The sequence below is a fragment of the Anastrepha ludens genome, chromosome 2 (genome assembly GCF_028408465.1).
Source record: "Anastrepha ludens isolate Willacy chromosome 2, idAnaLude1.1, whole genome shotgun sequence".
NCBI classification, from domain to species: domain Eukaryota; kingdom Metazoa; phylum Arthropoda; class Insecta; order Diptera; family Tephritidae; genus Anastrepha; species Anastrepha ludens.
This window is the reverse complement of record NC_071498.1, coordinates 121770561-121790696: the sequence shown is the minus strand read 5'-3', so window position 1 is coordinate 121790696 and position 20136 is coordinate 121770561. Positions and strand designations below refer to the sequence as shown.

Here is a 20136-nt window from a genome sequence, read left to right as displayed (position 1 = left end):
AAGGTCAAGACTTAATGTTGGTTGGTTATTTAGCTAAAGTGAAAAAGAAAATTGTGAGAGGAACTTTGGCTGTCACGGCACTTAGGGGCTCGGCAGCCGAAATCTGCTCGCTCATTTCCCAAATATTCACACACTCGTCCAATCAGTCGTTGTTCAGTCGGCAACGAAGAGGCATTGCTTGATTTTTTTCATAGGTTAGGCTAGGTTGACCTGGCTGGCTGATAGCCATCACATAGACCTATTGGTCCTTAGTGGTACCAGATGGAGCTTGACCCTTACCTTGACCTTTTCTTGTAGTAGGCTTCTTGTAATAAGCATGCGTCTTTTGCGAATCGAAGTGAGCTCTGAATCTCTAACCCCGAGAGACATTCTAACCTCTTATATTGTAGAGCTCCTAAGCATTTCATTCGGGATTTAGCCACTGCAGGGCAAAAATATAGAAGGTGTTGGAGAGTTTTCCTTTCTTCTAGTTCATTGCAAAATCTGCAGCTATTTTATTTTTTGTTTTTTTTTCGAATAACATCAACAAAATCTCAGTCGATCAACTGATTTTGGTCACAGCTTCTGATTTTTTTTTCACCATGGCATTGATTGCGCTCTTCAATTATCATACAATTTTTTGTTTGTTTTTAACAGAGGCTTTGGTCTACATGTTTTAACAAATATTTTTCATAAATTTCCAAGGAATTCTAACAGGGAAGTGTCAGTGCGAAAATCATGTACCATTACTGCAAGAACTCACAAAAAGAAGGAATCTCCATTACTGTAGAAATTCACTCATTTTTGCGGATTTTGTATTACATATCATTTGGTGTTGCGAGGGTACGGTTTCAATGTGCGCCTATGTTATTGTTCATGTAAGATTATGGAAATTTTCTTTAGTTGGAATGTATAGGCGGAATCATCCAACGCTGGAAGCTGGAACTACTGAGGGTGTTTCATTTGTCAGGTAAACTGCATTGGTATTAAGAACAGAAAGTTAAACGACAATCTACATACAGTGAAAAAAATCATTCCTTTTTTACTTAAAGCTATATATTTCATATTGCAAACCTAAAATGGCCCACGCTGTATACGGAACTATTTGCCTACTGTGCAGCAAATATTTCTTTTTTCTCCTCTTCTTGTATTCACTTTGAGGCAATTGGCTGATTGTTTACAATGGTCATTAATCGACCAAGAGAGACAATAATAAAAATAAAAGTAAAAATAAACGTTTTTCAACATATTTCTAAGCATAAGAAAACAGACAGCAATACACACCTACAATTATAAAATATTTGCAAAAATATTTTCTTTCATTAATTCGTTTTAAATTCGTTAATAAATGATAAAATAAACAAAACGCAGTAGCCGTGGGAAATCTAGCCATTAAATTTATTTGCAAATGGAACTTACAAGCGAAGTCAAAAAGCTAGCCAGTATGAAGAGGAGCAAAAGAGTTATAGAGCAGAAAAAATTGTTTGGCTGCCTTAATACTGTTTGGCGATTTAATGTGACTATACATTTAATTTCACCCAAATCGATGCATTAACCTCTGACATATTTTGTTTGTTTTTTCTTCTCCGGATTACTCAAAGGAGCATAGGGCCTCTACAAGGCTTCTCCAACGTACGCGGTTAGATGATATTGTCTTATAGTTGTCCCAGCTTGGGTTTATGGAGGATAAGTCATGCAGGATGGATCTTTTCCAGGTGTTCTTTAGCCGGCCGCAGCTTTTGCTTAATTGAAGATTCCAATCTAGGAACATTTCTGTGATGTTGTGGGGCGGTTTTCTACGAGCATGTCCTATCCAACTCCATTTTCATGTGTGTTAGCTGGCGTAAAATGGGCTCATCGTTCGTTTGTCTCCAGAGTCCTTCCTTACTTATTATGTTGGGCCAGAATATGCTTCATATTATTCTCAAACAAATTTTGGTGAAGCATGCGAGTTTCTGCGTGATCCTTTTCAAAAGAAGACACGTTTCGTTTCCATATAGCATTTTCCACTTGACGCATGAGTTGGTGTTGGAAATTTGCGAATTTTCCAAAATTTTCCGTAAGCAATCCTTGCCTTGAAAACGGTAATCTAATGGCAGATGTCCACGGAATACTTGAGTTGAATCACTTCGCACAACTGTTGAACGGTGGTAGTAGCAGTGAGAGCAACGAAGTTGAGACCGATACCCCAGTCGTGGGCGTCGTAATAGTTGTAACACCACCCAAATTTAAATAGATACGAATAGCCATATCACTGCTAAAAAATAACAAATCCGCAGGAGTCGACGGACTACCGGCAGAGCTGGAGGTGAAGATCTAGCACACCGCATGCACCAGATGATCTGCAAAATATGGTCGGATGGATGCATCGAATGGGTCGGAACGAACGACTGGAACTTAAGCGTACTCTGTTCAATCCTCAAGAGGGTGATTCTATAAACTGCGCAAAACTGAGAGACGGAAGCTCATCGCCAAAGAACTGATTCGATCTTATCAGTGCGGCTTCAGACCTGGTAAGTCTACAATTGACCAGATCTTCACGAAGACCTACCAACGACAAATCGACACACTCTAGCTTTTCGTCAATTTCAATAGCACAAACAGGAATGGTCTCTATGCCGCTATGTCTGACTTTGATATCCCCGCAAAACTTAAACGGTTGTGTAAAATGACGTTGATAGCTATCGTAAGCTCTGTCAGGATCGGGAGTTCTTCGAGCCATTCGATACCAAATGAGGTTGCAGACAAGGCGATCCCCTTTCGCGTGATTTCATCAATCTTCTACTGGAAAAAATTATACGTGCTGCTAAGTTAAACCGCTTTAGCACTATTTACTGCAAAAGTGTCATGCTATTGGCGTATGCTGACGATATTGACATTGTCGGGACACGCCGTATGTTAAGCGTACTCCAGTCTGGAGAAGGAAGCAGAAAAAGTGGGTATTAGGGTGACCTAGAGCGAAACAAAGTAAGCTGCTGCCAACATACAAGGAGTCCTTCCGTCTTGGACAACATGTCACTGTTGGCAACCGCGAATTTGAAGCGGTGAAGAACTTTGTTTATTTAGGAACCAGTGTAAACAGCCAGAACGACGGCAGCCTAGAGAGTAAAAGAAGCATAACTCTTGAAAACAGGAGTTACTTTGGGCTCAGTAGGCAATTGAGCAATAGAACCCTTTCTCGAAAAACGAAAATAAGGCTGTGCAAAAGCCCAATCATCCCCGTTCTTGTATATCGCACAGAAGCTTGGACGATAGCGACGAGAGAAAAATTCTCCGAAAAATCGGTGGTCCTCTTCGTGTAGGCGAGAATGAGTTCCGTAGCCGATATAACAGCGAGCTGTTTGAACTATACCGTGATGTGGATATATCGAATCGTGTTAAAGTACAGCCACTGCGCAAGCTTGGTCATGTCTCGAGGGAGTCCTCTGGCACGGCAGTCTTTCGAGAGAGATCTCACTGGTGGACGACGACGAAGAGGAAGACGCAATCTCCGTTGGGGATATAAAGCGAGGCATAACCTGGCAGCGCTTGGTATCACCAACTGGCGCCAGCAATGAGCAAGCCAAGCTAGATGGCGCAATGTTATAGATTCGACCAAAACCGACAAATTGTTGTAGTGCCATCTGTCTAAGTCTAGTAAGCCCTTGCCTTGCTCCATCTGTTTTTGATGCTTTCCGCTGCGATAGTGCAGTCCAGGTAGCAGAAGCCATCATCGAACTCCAGTTCTTTGTCTACTATCATTACGTAATTATCGTTGGTGTGGTTGGTTTTCAATGCCTTGGATTTTTCGACGTTTTTTTTTTTAATGATCGCTGTGTAAACAAGACGAACAGAAAGAAAAGATAAGACTGTAGCAAAAATTGGGTAGCACGAAACGAGTTGGCTTAGCCAACAAGAGTTCGACAGATAAACTCAGGAAGGATCCCAATTTTGTATGGGAACTCCAGAAAACAAAACACATATAGGACAAAATTGAAAAAGATTAGCGCTCAAGCCGGTCGATTGCAATTAGAGGGACTTCCTCAGACATTGTTGTAAAAGTCGAACAACTTTTGATGTAAAATACACATTTCAAAGCAAGACAAATATTGGGAGACTTTATTCAGCCAGTTTGAACATCATCCATGAGCATCGTGCGATGTCTAAGGTCAGCGAAAAATGTGTGCCTTTTCAGGAGCATCAAAACTTCACACAAGTTTCTGAAATTTTATAGTGAGAATAGGGATGATTTTATTGAACTGGTTGTTGATGGAGAGTGATTCTGGGTTCAAGAAATCACAGCACTGAATAAAAATTCCAAGTAGCTGAAAATCGGATGGGTGTCGTTGCTTTAGAACTCAGAAAATAACTTATAAGTTGACTATAAAGATATGGGCTCGAAAGTTGCTAGATAATATATACTACCATATGCTTCTAAAATAGGTTGCAATATAGATTTAGACCTTTCATATTTCTATTTATGTTCGGCAATGAAAAAAAAAAACTTTTCGAAGGAAAAAATTCTCAAATAATACTTTAAATCGACTTTTTCTGCTTATTTTAAAGGCTTATCTTTTCCTTTTCTTTGATGTTATAAATAAACTTTATGAAGAATCTGGAACGACACCTGCCTTGAAGGAGAACAGATAAAATAATTTCACAGCCTTTTCTCTCCACTCTTCTTACGCTGGATAGTTCCAAACAGCGGCAACGTAGAGGCTGTTATTGGCCAAGTAGCAGCATTTCCTTACGTTGAACATTTACAATTACGAAAATAAAATAATACCTGAAAGCTCATCGTTATTATAAACATCTTTTGAATTCTACTCACTTTTTGCTGATCAAATGCTTTTGCAATCCTTCCATATTTTCCCGTTCACTCCCTTCGACAATTTAATTTAATTTATTTATTTTTTGGCGTAAACTCTTTCCGTTGCTATTCCTTCGGTTAATTCTTTATAAGCTCTTTTAGATTTGCTTTGCTCATGTTTGACTTTGTTGTTGTTGCGGTGTTATTAATAAGCCAATTGTGTGTAAGTGAGACGATTACTTGGCGTAAAACTTGAACAGCTTTCACTGCCTTTTGTTTGATGAAATCCACATAAGCGGCTTTTCAAGAGCACGTGTACCCGGCGCACACATACAAACACACTACCCAATACACATACACATACCACTACATACACTTGCCATTTATATATGTATGCAATTGATCTCACTCTTGTTGTTGCTTTATTTACCACAAGCACGCACTACACTACCCGGGCGTAAGTGGAGCGAATTCCTGCAAATTTTACTTGACACAGATTTATTCGGTTATTGCAGTGGAATGCACGGAAACTCGATTACAATAATAACACTAAGCGAATTGTTGGAAAATGCAATTTTCGCAGTTAAGTTTGTTTGCGTTTAGTAGGAACAGCTGCAAGCAATTTTTTAGAGTAATATGAAATTGAGTATGTATTTATGCATGTATATGTATAGGTAATCACTCACATGCATGCATATTTAGGTAGAATTATTTTTATATAAATTTTTGCTTGTATTATTTTTTATTTTTTTTTTTACTTCAGAACTTTTTAATTTTTAATAAACTTTTTTATCGTAATATTTTTGGTTTATTTAACGAACTGCTTGTTGTTGCAGATATATTAAAGTTTGAACGAAATTATTTGTTAGTTAATGAATTTTTTGTATATTGGCTTTGCATACTTGAAGAGGCGTAAAGTAGTAAATCAGACTAAAATTTGATATGTTTCTTTTAATTTGGTTTAAATTTTTGCGAAAACTGTTAATTAAAATTTCTTTTTTTTTTTGTTTTTTGCTCGTTTTTTTTAATTTCAGCGATGTCTAGTGGGACATTTACAACCGCAAAAATGGCGCTGAATTAATTCGCCTTAAAATTTATTAACTTTTTTTAACTCCCCACACAATATTAAATTTGTATCGACATTTAATATACACCTCCAAGCAGCTTTTTCAACCTATTTTTGTTTTTATATTTTTAAATATTTTTTTAAATTTTGTATAATGACCTTAACTGTATTATTTTTTTTCAATTTAATTTTATGCTAATAATTTTTTCGATTTTTGATTAACTAGCTAATTTTTTTTTCATTTCACAACTTTCACTGTTCGTTTTCAAACGCTTTAAGCTTTCACTCCGTCAAGTTCGTCATTTATTGCTGCGCGCACTGCTTTCATTTTAGTCTGCAAATAAAAAAACAAATGCAGTAAATTAATCCAAGTTAAAATAATTCTATGTGAATATGAAAAAATGTCAATATTTTTAAAACAGACTCACTTTTTATAGTTAAAAAAAAAATTATACTCCCCTCTCTTACTAAATGATTGACATGGGTTGACCTCCATGTTTTTATTGAGCTGACTAAATTTGTCTATAAGCTGAACAGATTTAAATACCGACACCTGCCAACCTGCTGCCTTTCTTCGTCTAGTCCGGCAACAAAACTCAAGAACCAATTAATATGCGCCAGTTCACGTAATTAGAGCACCGAATACTTGTAATTGCGCATAACAAAAAAATTCGTTGCTCCTGTAACAGCAGAAAAATTTTGCGTACATGTATAGAACGCTCCTTAAGAGAAGAGCAAGCTGAATTTTGCCCTTACTGAAGTTGTGTTGACCAAATCAACGCTCTTCGAATCATAGTAAAACAGTCTGTTGAGTGGCGCTCTCCGCTTTACATGCTGTTCGTTGACTTTAAGAAAGCATTCGACATAAACAAACGATACTCAATATGGCTGGTGTTGAATACAAAGGGAGTTTGCGTTAGGATATTCTGCCTCATCAGAGCGTTTTATAAGAACTCCGAATTGGCAGTGCTTCAAAACGGCAATATCATCGATCCATTTACCAACAACCTAAGCGCAAAGCAAGATTGTCCATCTCACATATTCTCTTCAGTATTGCTCTAGACGACGTCATAAGCTAATTGCCCTTACACAAAAGGGTTATCGTATGGAGTTCACCAGACATGGACTTCGCTGGTAACATCTGCTCCTCTCTCACAAACTCACTGACATGCAAGCGAATGTGGACTAGTCACGCTGACACGTAATGCTGGACTGAAGGCCAACATCGCCAAGACTAAAACTATGATAATCAACTGCTATAAAGCGAGACATCTAACGGGTGCCCGGTGTAATTTGTCGAAAGCTTCAGCTACGACGGCCGCCCTACTACGGCAGACGGTGGATCAGGCTGAACAAAGCAACGGCGGCATTCTGGCGCACTCATACAGTATGGGCGAGTTTGCAAATTTCCAGGCGCTCTAACACCATGGTTAGTCTCTAACAACATCACACATAGGCTACGATCAGAAACGACGCGCTGTGGCGAGCAACGAATTAGAAACCCATCCCATGGCAAACCAAACGCAGAAAATGAGAACTGATGGGTCATACGCTTAGAAAACCACCAGATAAAATAACGAGAATGTCACTAGACTGGAACTCTCTTGTGGGAGAGCTCGCGAGGTTCAAAGAATACTTGGAGAAGATCGGTATTGTGCGAGCTAGCAGATGCCGATATCGAATGAGACGTTGTACAAAGAACAGTCCAGAACCGTGTACGATGAAAGAGTCTTGTCGAGGTCCTACGCTTCCAAGCAGAGTAATCAAAGAAACATAAAACAAATGAAAAAACATGTACGGAGAATGCTGTTGGAGTGATAGTAATTAACTGAATTTAAGTCCGTGGGAACAAAGTAGTTCGAAGAAGTTTGTTCATTAAATTAACTTAGTGTTCTGTATAAGTTTAGTGGTCCCAGGCGCTTCAAGGTGCTTACATCTATCTAAAGCGTGTTTTTTTTAGAGGTTAGGTTTTCAAGTTGGCACTACTTTTTTCGTAGATGGTCTTTTTGACAGCTGTCACTTGATTTATGCTCAGTTTGGCTTGCCATTTCATAATGAATAGACTTACACCTGAACAACGTTTGCAAATTTATTACCCAAACGAGATGGCCACCGATCCCGATTTTCACAAGAAAATTTTGTTCAGCGATGAAGCTCACTTTTGGTTGAATGGGTATGTCAATAAGCAAAATTGTCGCATTTGGAGTGAACATAATCCACAAGCCATTGCTGAAATGCCGTTACATCCTCAAAAAGTCACTGTTTGGTGTGCTCTATGGGCAGAGGGAATGATTGGTCCATATTTCTTTAAAAATTAAGCCGGCCATAATGTTACAGTCAATGGAGAGCGCTATAGAGCCATGATTAATGACTTTTTCGTGTCTGAATTGGACGATGTTGATGTGGACGACCTTTGGTTCCAACAAGACGGCGCTACATGCCATACAGCCAACGCAACAATCGATTTATTGAAGGAAACTTTTGGTGAGCGCATTATCTCGCGCCCTAGACCTGTGGCGTGGCCTCCAAGATCGCGCGATATAACACCGCGGGACTATTACTTGTGGGGATATGTGAAGTCGCTTGTCTACGCAGATAAGCCCGAGACGATTGACGTCTTGGAAGAGAATATTCGGCGCGTTATTGCTGACATACGGCCCCAATTGCTGCAAAAAGTGGTCGAAAATTGGGCCTCTCGGCTGCAATTTATTCGAGCCAGCCGCGGCGGCCACTTGCCCGAAATCATTTTTAAAACATAATGGCAAACCCTTATCTTTATAATAAAGCTAAATTCTTGGCCATAACATTAAATTATATACGTTTTATTTCATCTGGAAAACCTAACCTCTAAAAAAAACACCCTTTATTTAGAAAGCGTTTTGAATAACTCGAATAATTCGCTTTTCTCGTGTTTTCTTCGGCATAAACTGTCTTCTACGCATAACGTAGGATCTGTATCAGAGATTTTTATAGAAATCTCGACGTATAAGACCCTCAGAAACATTAAGTTACTTTACAAGCGTCGTCATTGAGTTTGAAGGGTTCGCATCAATGAGCGCTTCCACTTGTATAATAAATTCTGCAATGGCTCGCCCTCTCACTATCAGCTCTAGAAGTAATGATCTGTGTGACCCATATACTAAGCATTCTCTTAAAGTGAGTCTTATGAAAATCGCGCCATCCGAAGGGCTTTCTAGCTAATCTACTAATCCTGTGAAATGGGAGAAGTGTTCACAAGCTTATGCGACTATATGGTTTCCGGGGTTTTATCGAGTTTGCTTCATTTTCAGCGTCCATATTACAAGAAGGAAATCATTTGAAAATGGTTGAAATTGTTTGCATTGGGCTTATAACGGCCACCACCACCAAATTTTCACCTCAATTATAGCGGTACTATATTCTTCTTTATTATTACATATTCACGATTTTTCTCTGTTTTATCTATATTTTTGACACTAGAACACAAAGCTTGTACCATCAAATACCCGACGGTGAAAGAATATTTTTCGAAGCACTGGGAGCTCGAAATTTTCGTTAAATTTATATTATATTTTAAATTTTTAAAGATAGGCCTCACTAAAGACACCCAGCGGAGAAAGGTCGTAACGTCTTCCTCCACCTACTTAACATACAAATTGGACTTGTTGAAATTGTGTAAAATCTCGCCTCAGTCCATTCAAGCCTTTTATGAGTCATAAACGAGGCTACAGTTACAAAAAGGAAGAAAATACATAAAACACGTGCAACAGTGAGTTTACTAAAACTTACTTCAAAGGAACGGCGCTTTTTATTTTTGTTTTTAATATATTAAAATTGAATACCACATTGATCTGAAAAATTCCAAAACTCGTGCTTATTTAACTAAGTACTAAGTTTCACCTTCATTATGAATTATTTACCTTGCAATTAGGCGTTAATATTCTTAGCATTTCCACTTTCACAACCAACTTATCGAAGCTGTATTTTTCCATCATTAACATAGTTCCGTCCATGCCACCCCATTTCTACCTCTGTTACGACAACAGCAAAAGTGGATCGTGCAAATTCCTTACATTCGACTCGCTTTGGCTAACTTTTGCCAATTACGATAATGTGTTTCAAAGTGTGCGTGTTCGGGTTACGACAATTATGAGTGCATATGTATGTTATGTATGAGTATGCTCGTGTGTGTGTGTGTGTGTATATAAATGCAGACTTTTGTGTTGAAGTGTGCCCGTTCTACATCTTTTTCTTGGCTACGGTTAATGCTCGAGTTGGTAATTATTGTCGACTTATTTAGTAAATAAATACAATAACAAAAACGGGACTTGAAAATTTTTTGACAATATATTTATTTGCGTGGCATTTTTGTGGAGCAGCAATTTACTAGGTGCTTAATTTTTATTACTTTTGTTAGAAACAACTTTTCGGGCATGCATTTTACTAATTGATTGGTGATTGGTAAATGACATTAGCGCTAATTCCATCTGAGCGGAGTTGGTGAAAATTGCGAATGTATGCTGATTAGAGTGTACGTCTATGTATAAATAAGTGGGTATATACCATATGTATAAATATGTAAGCAGGAAAGTTCAGAGAAATCGGAACAAAATGCGTTCCTACTACCAGTGGCTTTCGAAATGGAGAAACTAACAAATTTGTTGTGTCTCTGTAAACCTAAATTTTTACAGCCGTTCTGTATTGGTACCCTAGCAACTTGTCGAGCACATTTTGCGTATTCCAGAAATAATTTAAGCTGAATATATTCCCTTCAACTGATGAAAATAAATTTTCTGAACTAAAGCCAATTAAAGCAGGGGTTCCACAAGGCAGCATACTTGGACACCTGTTCTATACTAACTCTACACATACGACATGCCATCACCTAGAGATTCATTCATAGCCACATTGGCAGATGACATTGCAATGCTTACTGTTGACAACACAGAAATAAAATCAACACAGAAACTTCAAAACGTTGTCGATGAAATAGCGGCTTGGACGACTAAATGGAAAATTCTGTTGAATAACTCAAAATCTACACATATTAACTTTACAACCAAAAAAAATGGCATGTCCCCCAATAAGCATATTCGTCAATCAAGTACCGTACTCAAATACATCAAAATACCTCGGTATGACACTGGGCGCGAAATTTAAATAGAAGAAGCACATCAAAATGAAAAAAGATGAATTAGAAATGAAATTGCGAAACCCAATGTCTCCTGAGCAGAAACTCGCAACTGTCTGTTTACTGCAAGCTACAATCAAATACTAAAGCCGGTTTGGATGTATGGTGCACAACTATGGGATTGTGCAAAGAAAAGAAATACAGAAGTCATACAGCGCTTCCAAAATAAAATACTCCGAACTATAGTAAATGCGCCATAGTACATAAGACCTTCATCGTGACTTAAAAGTACCGACCATCACCGCAGAAATTAACAAATTGGCAGCGTCTCACCAGGAAAGACTTCGCCTACACCCAAATCAAGAAGCCAGCAATTTGCTTAATATAGGGTTATTCAATAGGTGCGCTTCAACTTTTTTCCGATAGGGAGGGCGAACGACGCAATATTTTTTATTTTTCGCTTGCCATTTGTAAACTTCATTAGTATACATTTCATCATGGAACGGTACACACTTGAGCAACGATTGCAAATCGTGCAAATTTTTTATGAAAATGATCGTTCTGTTGCTGCTACTTTAAGAGCATTACGGCCATCTTACGGTCCATTTAACAAGCCGTCCCGTTTTGGGGTTATGTGAAGTCAGTCTACAGTAACAAGCCGGCGACGATTTGTGAGCTCAGAGCCAATATTGAACGCGAAATTGCTGGAATTTCGGCCGATTTATGCAAAAGAGTGGTCGAAAATTGGGTTGAACGATTGGACTTCGTAAAACGTGCACGCGGTGCTCATGCAAAAGAAATCGAATTTCATACTTAAATGCATATGTTCAAACTCGATAATAAAAATAAAAATAAAAAATTAGTTAAAAAAGTCAAACTGTTTGTGTTTTATTCAAAAAAGTTCAAAAGTTGAAGCGCTCTTACTGAAAAACCCTATACTAGCAATCTAAGAAGACGATTGAAGCGTACAAAACCTTTTGAACTGGTAGCTCATGCTTAATAATATACAATAGAATGTATTGATTTTAAAATCTTATGTTACTCGATGTAAACTGCTCGTTGGTCAGTCATGACTAGTTGTTGTCTTAATATAAATAAAAAAAAAAGAGTTATTGATTCACATTTATACACTTGTCCTGCCATTAGTTCTGTTACAAGTTAAGTCCCTTAAAGATATGATATTATAAAACTTTTTTTGATGAGGTTTTTTTTTGTTTGTTTTCCTTGTTCACTCCACTCTGGAGCGTAGGACCTCGACAAGACTCAGTCTTGCGTTGGTTTCGTTAATCTATTTGATTTCTGACAGCGTAGGTGATTAGCCTGACGTTACCAGTCCTAAGTAGTAGGAAGCATCTTACTGCTAGAAGCGCCATCTGTGTGTCACATTTTTTCTGCCAGAAGGATCCACAGATGGTTGAGGACTTTGCTAAATTTGGAGTGTCTGCGCTATTACCGCGATTACCCGCTTCATCTTGCTAGCGCCACTGTTGCAATGTGTAACTGTGTCGTTTGCTTGTTTTAGCAGCCACAACGCAAGTAAAGCGCTGACTTTTGTGCGGGAGTAAGGATTGAAAGGATAAAGTTGTTGGGGTTGAGGAATGATTATTATTCAAATTTTTCTGTTTTTTTTTTGGTTTTTTTATAGATACCAGAAAAGTAGGTAATTTTGGAAAAGTGCGAGGACCGTGCTGTACGTCGGATTCGAACCCGCAACCTATGGCTTGGCGGCTAGTACACTTACAGTAGACTAATGAGGTTTGATTTATTTAACCATGTAAACATTAAAAAGAATTTAATTTTCGTTCTAAATGGTATTCATTTGCTTTTACACATGCCTTCAAACGATTAGGTCGGTTTCCATGGATGTTGACGTCACTGCTCGAACCTAAGATTGTATGAAACTCTCCAAACTTGAGACTCTCTGACCACAAACTGTAGTCCAATGGACTCAGAAGTGGACTACCAGACGGCTAATCTTTTGCGGCTTTGAACAAAGGAATATTGCCTTTTAGCCACTGTGGGGGGTGATTTTTGCCTTATGGGCCGGAGCGGAGTCTTGCTGGAAAATCCTACAATCTCCATTGAAGAGAGTACTGCTCAAATACCTCACCAGGCCTTCTAATACTTCTTTCTTGAACACGTTTGCCCCGGTCTTAACCCCTTTTTCGCAGAAATAGAGAGATTCAATGCCTTTACAAGACACTTCCCACCAAACCAATACGAAGACTGGATGGTGGCCACTCTGAACCCTTGGAACAACATTTTTACGTCTCTAGAAGCCTTAGCATAGGTTTTGTCGGTTTGCTTATTAAAAGCTTCTTCAATCGTGAAAATTTTCTCACCTGTGAAAAGAATATTTTCATGACCGTTGATCGCCTGCCACCGAAGACGCTGCTTGCTCCTGTCGTGTCTAATTTTCTTCAAGCGCGTTGTCAAAAGATGGTCAGTAGAAGGACGGAAAGCTTTCATGTGTAGATAATTCTCTATTTCCCTGGACATGATTTTCTGCTTATAAGGGGATATCTGCGAATGCATTCTCGAACGGCTTTTACGGCTGCACTGGTTCGAGCCACGCGAGGATGACCACTTCTTTTTCTGTCTGTCCCTTCGGACATTTGGAAAAAACGATTGGTGGTGCGATAAACAAACACACTCGAAATATTAAGCTTTTTCAGCAATTCTTGCATTATATAAGTTTGGTAAAAGTACGAGTGAGACTTTTACCAAACTTATTTAATCCAATCACTGCCACGCGATTTACCTTAGCTCCCCACTCCATTGTTAGCAAGTGAAATTTGCCACGAAACCGAGTATAATTTATGAGTAGACAATGCAAACGAACAAAAGTGAAAATAATTAGGAATTTATTCTTGCCGTATGCATTGTAAAATTTGTCACAGAATTTATTGCAAGACTAAGTACAGTCGGCGTTTATTGTGACCAATGTTGTTGTTTTTAAATGAGTTTAGGAAGAGCTTCCTTTTCTTAACCTCTTAATGATTTTGATCGAACAGCACTCGCGAGTAATGTGAATAAAAATGCAGGTCGTAGCTTGAACTTACGAGAAAGATCGGCCATAAAACAATTTCAAACTATTTGCGTAAAAATTATACGCAAAAATAGTTGACTGCTTTTAGCTCAAACAAATATTTTTCTACATGGCGGTGCAAGCATGCAAGCCTTTAATACCTACCATAAAATGTTTCTTGAAAATTGTCATATCTGCACATTTAATCGATGGCGCGTGTAGGTATAAGAAAAGCGTTCCACTTCCTTATTGCTATTATGAATTGTTGCCTTTTCGATTAAACATTTTTCATATTTTTATAGAGCACAGAAGTAAATATAGCGCAGCACATTTTTAAGGATTCAAAGGTCACTTACTCAATTATATTAGAACACGGCATTCATATTGAAATAAATGACATAGGTTTTTGTATAAATTTATAACATTCCTAGAATCTAATTAAGTCTTTTATGTAAAAATAAGTAAACTCCTAGAAATATTGGTAATTGTATTGAATGGCACGCAGGTACCTAAATGTTGCGGCAGCTTTCAACGGTTACCGTTGAAGAAAGTCACGCCAATATCCCATCGATAAAACTGAAAGGCACTTGGTCAATATAAATTTTCTTCTATGTATGTATGTGTGTATATACATATGTACTTGTGTAATATGTATTTTAATATTACTACACAGTAGCATTCACTTTTACGCGATTACGCTGACTGAGCAACGCCGTGAGCGCGTGCAGGCATTACAGTTGGCTATTTAATGAAGGAGGAGCAAACAAGAAAAATATTCATATTTGAGTTTTGTGGCTGAGTGTTCGAGTCTTTTTAAAATTAATGGCTTTTACTTGCTACGTTTGCTGTTGTGCGAGTTGCTAATATATATCTGTCAGATTACTAGCAACTTCTCTGGGGGAGTAAAGCAATCAATAAAAATGACTAACTCTCACAACTGTTCATAATAATGACTTAAAAATTGGATTTCCTTCAAAATATAACAAAGCAACTTTCAACTCTTATGTAGCATAATTATATCTTACTTATGTATTTTAAATGCAATTCATTGGGAGGGATTTTAGACGCTAAATATTAAGGTCAGGTACAATCCTTTAACTAAAATGGCCATTTTATTTTTTTCTACTTAATACATTTTCTATATTAAATTCTTATTTCATGTATTTTAGTATTCTTGAAAAATGAAAAATGCAATAAATAAAATGAGTATTTACAGTGAATCTACATGCAATATGTGTTAAAATATCCGAACTCTCCCAAGAAATTGAAGAAGTCCACTGATACAATCTCCATTAGCCCTATTACGTCACTGCTGACCAAACACAAAAACGTGTTGATGGTTCTGGATAGTGCTTGGTCATGGGCCACCCACTTTAAAGTGGGTGCGCAGGTATTTGAAAGCGTGGATAATTTCTGTTATTTGGGATATAATCGAAAGCAGAATTACCAAAGCCAAAGCGTCACTCTGGCAAACTATGTAATAACATAACTACGCACACCAAACTGCGAATTGTCAAAGCATGAGTGAAGTACGTCCTGCTATATAGCTGTACACGGTGGAAGGCCACCGCAACGATCACAAGGCGTCTCCAAACGTTCATCAACCGCTGCTTGCGCCGCATAATGCGAATTTTCTGGCTTCGAACTATATCCAACACCAAGTTACGGAGGAAGGCTAATCAATATGATGTGGCGACTGAAATCCGCAGAACAAAATGGCAATGGATTGACCACACCCTGAGGAAGAGTGATGACAACCTCGCCAAACAAGCGCTGCGAAGGAACCCCTTCAAACAGAAAGGACAAAGTGCAAGCAGACCACAAACCATCTGGCGCCGCTCAGCGGAGGCGGAATTAGGTCCGTAAACAGAGCTGGATAACGAAGAACAGTTGTTGACGCCATATGCTTCAACTAGGAATTACAGGACCTTATATATGTTTATATATTTGGCCATGGCAAAACTACTTGAATTGAACTTTTAATTCATGCCATATCCACCGATATCGAAAGATTTCGCTCCCAGCGACTATCGGCTCTTCGCAACCCTAAAATAGAAAACTCGTGTTGAAATGTGCGTTGAATGTTGACTGTGTCATACTTTGAACCAACGCAACGTTTATCGGTGGTAGAAAATGTTCTCAGAAGGCCGAGAAGATGTGAACGACGAAAAGCGTGCCGGACGCCCGGGCACTTCAACAATAGACGATATTCTTTTGTGATATGCTTGATTTCGCATCTTTTATTTTGCGAAACCTCGAACGTGTAAATGACTTTTGTATAAGTAAAGGTGGTTAACATAGCCGAATAGGTTGGTGAGTGATTACCATTCGATATTAACTACCATTCGAAGCCCACTGGAATGAGACAGCTGAATAATTGGTATGCTTTTCTTTCAATAGCGGGTGCCTCTTGACAGGCAATGGCAAACCTCCGAGTGTATTTCTGTCATGAAAAAGTTCATCGTAAAACAGCATCTGCCGTATGAAGGTTACGTAAAATTAGTGGAAGAATGTTAACATGCACACCATAAATTAACGTTTTCTACAGTATAAAAAAAATCGATTATTCCATGTGTCGAGAAAGTACACAAAAACGCCAGCAAAAAAAAAAAACAGAATTTTCAAAGTGCAAGGCAATTTTTTTGGTATTTAAAACTTTCACCTTATTACTTCAAAATTTAATAAATAGACTATAAAACTGCACACCAGAAATTTTCCTGAAAACTCCAATGTAAATGTGCTAAATTTTGATAAAAATTTGTTCACTTTTTGTTCACAATTTGTTCAGTTTACTAAAAATTAGTGTTTGGAGATGCAGCCTCAATTCGTCATCTGCATCATCTCTTTAGGGCATCCTCATTACTGATGGGAGTCAGCTGACATAATTTAAATAATTTAAAAGAAAATGAAGTAGTAGAATGAGAATTTGTATCAGGAATTGGGTCATATCGACCCCGAATTATAATAAATACAAATATTTCAATTTTTAAATTATTTCGGTGAAGTATTTTTACATTTTTTTCTTACTATGTTTTACTTTCTATAATATTAGCTAAGCCCGCACACACCGCCTCCGTATTACTTCTTTAATTTAAGTGTTATAACTTTTTGTTTCAGTCCCACATTGAGAAAACCACCAGATATTGGACTGTAATCCGCAAGGGAGCAGAGGTCGCGGTCGACCAAACAACACTTGAAGAAGGCCGGTGTTGCGTGAACTAACAGATGCGACATCTTATGGGACGGTGCAAAAACAAACAGTACAGGGCCATGTACAATGGAACCATGAATCAAGCGGCTATTTTCAACTGTTAGGTCTTGGTTCAAATTTTATTGATGCCTTTATCTTGATCGTAATTGATGTACCCGTTATCAAAAATGGGGTTCCTTGTTCGGTGTTTGAAGTACCACTTCCTGACATTTATAGAAAAAGTGAATAGTGTAAAAAATTCAGAAAACAAAAAAAAGAAGCAGATCCAGAAATAAAAAAGCCTTAAACCGAACCTCTCGAAAACCGTTAAATCTTGCATATAATGTAAACAAACTAATCAGAAACACCCTAAGTAATAATGTCCTTTAATATATAGGCCGACTTTTCTGGTGGTCCTGTATATAACTTATTTCAATAACGAGAAAGAAAATGCCATTCAAAGTTGCTAGAATAAATGCAGCTATGTGATTCTTCAAAGCATAAAATGCGCTGTGTCGTGGGGGCTTAAATACAATAATTCTCTACTTTTTTCTTACTTAAAACAATGAACAACGCTTTAGACACTTAAGAGATTATATTTCAATCTTATTCATCTAAAAGTTTCACAATCCTCAACAATCGTAGCGCGCAATACTCGAACAATGCCAATCTATGCTACACCGCTTAACCACAGACACTCTGGCGTATACGCAACTTACTTCAATTTATTTACTCACAATTGTCTCTGCAAACACACTACACACACATACAAACCCATACATATAAAAGCATGAAATGAAGTGCAGTGAAGCGGCAAAAGTAGCTGTGCGGCAAGAGATGTGGTTTGCGGTCGCATTGCGTTATTTCATTGTGCGCCTGCTGGCTATTACTAGCACTGTGCGTTGTATATATTTCTATTTGTTGTTTTATTAAATTTTATGCACAACATTTCTCACAAATGCCCGCAAGGACATGCATAGAACCACTTAGAGCGCTCAATTTGCCAGTGCAATTTGAGCTAATACAAAAACAAACAAAAAAATCATATTCATACACACACATACACGCACGTTTAAGCGAACGCGTGAACAAACTTATTTCGGCATGCTCGTATAATACGTCCCGCATGAACGCGCGCGCGCCTTCAAGCTTTTTTCTATATTCGCATTATTCGCATATTTGTATTATTAATATGTGGGAACATATTTATACACATCTAGCATATCTCAGCTCTTGACTATATGCATTTAGTTATGTATGAATCTGAGTAAAATAAAAGAAATAAAAATTACCATTTTTTTCCTTTGAACACACAAAAGTGCGCAGAGCACTCAGCTTGACGCCTCTGCGTATGAGTAATCAGTAACCGACAAAGACACACACGCACGCACACACTTCGCCTTGTCAGTTGGATATCAGCGCACATGCATAAGTGCCGCGACAACTGTGCGTACTTATATGCAGATATGAGGATAGGATATTTTTGGAACTGTCAGCGAGCACTTGCATGCGAACACGAATATTATTCGCTTCGTTTGGCTTTACGCGGCCCTTGCGATCCACCGACGCACCGAAATAGTATCAAATTGTACTTAAATTGTATTTGCGACGCGCAACGTAATTTGAGTAGATAAAATGGACGCTGACCACTCACTACCACTGCTAACACTACTGCCACTCAGCACGTCACTTTGGCACACTTCACTTTTACTGCGTACGCGCACGGTACACAGCATTAAATCAATGGTGGATTTTTTTTTTTATATTGTATTACGTTTCTTATTTTTTTTTTTTGTTTTTGTGGTTTTTTGTTGTATAGGTTGTCAGCAGACAGCGGGTTGTTAAGTAGCAAGTGCGTGCCGAAATACGAGAATAACCGTACCGCGATGGTGCGAGTATTTTTGTATGCGATGGCCAGCAGTAGCCCGACTTTCGACTCAAGTACTACCTTGGCTAGCCTTTAGAAACACTGCACAATTGTAGCGAGGCCACGACGTCATTGCGACGCAAGGTTACACATAATTAATTGCCACTCAGGTATTTTTGTGCTCGCATTTTAGCATACTTTACTGCGGCACCAGCTGTGCTGTGATGACTTGCTTTTGATTAACACTTTCCCTTCACTCATTTATTTGCATTCTTCTCACATCCGTTGTTGCCTCACTGTAGCACTGCCTGGTGGCTAGCAGGTGGTCGATTGCTTAATTAACAATTCTCAACTTATTCAACATATTTCTATTTAATTTGAATACCAATTTGTTGTTTTCTTTCTTGCTGAATTCACTTCACTTAAGAAAGCGCTTATTTACTCATCTATTTACATTTTTACTTATTTATTCATCTAGTTATTTATTTATTTTCTTTCATCTGCGCTGTTTAATTTGCAATTCACAAATTTCCAAAAAAAGTCGTATTCCAGCGTACCCGCAAGAAAGGCTTTCATCTGTGCGTGTACACTTGCGCGCATTCACACCCACACTCACATACACCCACACGTGGTCAACACACGTTTAATATGCACACTTTGACAGCACTATAGTCAACGCTCATCAAACCGTATAAACGTGAATGTATTTGTGTTGTTGTTATAGTTGTTTCCTTTGATTGCCGTGCGGTAAGACGCGCGCTGCATTCGATTGTTTTCTCTGCCTTGTGCTGCGTACAACTGAATGCGACTTGATGGCGTCGCACGCCTTTTGCCTAGGTTAGTTTCATCTGCAATTTATCCGTAGCGCCGCCATACAGAGGCGGATAAAAGAGAGCGAGCGTGCGCTCTTTCGAACATATTTGCGTACGTTTACTCTTGCGTTGTTAAGAGCGCGCGCAATGAGAAGAGTAGCACCAACAACTGCCCCATAAAAGGGTGCAAGGATGCTAATAATTAATTAAAATAAACAAATAAGGTCACATGGTAAATGAGTTATAATTACCGAGATACACTATGATGCCATTTAGGCGCATGTATGTACATAGT

At 38.3% G+C, this 20136-nt stretch overlaps 1 long non-coding RNA gene across 1 annotated transcript in view; it reads right to left on the bottom strand.

The window, feature by feature from the left end:
- LOC128855242 (uncharacterized) overlaps positions 1–19815 on the bottom strand; it is an 81794-nt gene extending 61979 nt beyond the window's left edge. The window contains exons 1-2 of the long non-coding RNA XR_008453702.1: positions 18455–19815; positions 4790–6168 (exon numbers count right to left, since the gene is read on the bottom strand). This is a non-coding gene — a long non-coding RNA (uncharacterized LOC128855242). The remainder of the gene's footprint in view (positions 1–4789; positions 6169–18454) is intronic.
- Between the last annotated feature and the right edge of the window lie 321 nt (positions 19816–20136).